Raw genomic sequence first — 1,527 nt, 5'->3', positions numbered from 1 at the left:
AATTGACTCACTTGGCCAGGAATCAAGGCATAACTAACCTCCCTCCCTCCCTCCCTCCCTCCCTCCATGTTTCTGTTGATCTGAGAAAGAGAGGGAGAGGGAGGGAGAGAAAACAGCAGTGAGAGAGAATCACTGATGGGCTGCCTCCTGCACGCCCCCCACTAGGGATCGAGCCCTGACCTCCTGGTGCAGAGGTGATGAGCAAGCACCCAGCCGCCAGCTGGGCAGGGAATGCTTTCAAGACACGTGTCAGGTGCAGGCCCAGAGCGGGGATCCCGCACCCCAGTCGCAGGGAGTGAGCACTGCCCAGCCCTCCTGTGTTCACCTTGAAAGGGAAGCCGGAGCCAGAAGGGGAACGTGTCCCTGACGCTGCTCAGCTCAGCCATCAAGCTCTGGCCCCTCACGTAGGTTCCTGCTGCGCCTCGCTGTGCGGGCCCCAGGAGACAAAACACCTAAGGACCCCCGAGGGACCCTCCCACCGGCCGGAGACGTGGACACAGAGCCCGAGGCCAGCAAGGGGCTTCGTTGGACAAGACCACCCTGGGGCAGGGACACACCGGCATTCCAGTCTGATTGGGGCCGTGTCCTCACTATCCACCAGATGCATGCCCTTGGCTTGACCTTGACTGTAGCTGGAGAGCCAGCGCTGCCATCCTGCGACCAGAGGCCTGGCCGTTGGCCCAGGGGCCGGGCTGTGGTAGGAGCCAGGCGGCCGCCAGGTGAGGGGCAAAAAGGGTCTCACTGCAGCCTCTCCCCCACCCCAGCCTTGGCCACGTTGGCCACACCCTCCATTCCCACCAGGGACGGGCCATGGGCTATGTCCGTTGGGCCGGCTGACGCCTGGGTGTCACTGCCCTTTCCTGGAACATCAGCAGAACCACTGCTGTGGACGAGGCGAGAGTCGACTCTTGATGGGAAACTCCGAGGCCGCTCTGGAAATGCTCACTAAGTCCCCTGCAGGGAAAGCAGTTCACCCCAGGCACTGAGACACCTGCCGGGAGCTGAGCGGAAGGGAGAGTCCGAGGATTCCCGCTCTTCTCCGAGGGGAAGTCAGAGCCAAGGACATTCTGGACAGCGTCCTGGTTCCTTCCTCGCCCGCGAGACAGAACACTCGGGCCGGGGCCACAGGGCGCCTCAGGGGGCTTGGGGGCTGGGACCTGCCTCAGTGGGGAGTCCGAGCTCCCAGTGACTTTCCCAGAGGCACCGGCTGCTGCTCAGAATTAGCATCTGTGGTCCCCATCGCGGTGACAGCGGCCATGTCCTCCTGGCAGGTTCCCAGGCGAGGGCCGCCCAGGGCTCAGCTGGCCTGCGGGGTCCCCCCAGTGGGCTGCCTGTGGGCACAGGGAGGAACGCTTGAGGCAGGAGTGGGAGAAACACGGAGAACAAAACCTCAGAGAAGAGACATGGAGAGAAGACGGGCGCCGTGAGTCGGGGAGGGAGGCCGTGCTCAGACCGCAGGGACTCACCTTGGCCGTGGCCTCTGAAAGGGTGATTCTGACCGAACACGCGCCTGCAGCTCGGCCCGGC

The sequence above is a fragment of the Myotis davidii genome, unplaced genomic scaffold (assembly GCF_000327345.1).
Source record: "Myotis davidii unplaced genomic scaffold, ASM32734v1 scaffold1251, whole genome shotgun sequence".
Lineage (NCBI taxonomy): Eukaryota > Metazoa > Chordata > Mammalia > Chiroptera > Vespertilionidae > Myotis > Myotis davidii.
The sequence above is the reverse complement of the archived record's forward strand: the minus strand, read 5'-3'. Positions refer to the sequence as shown.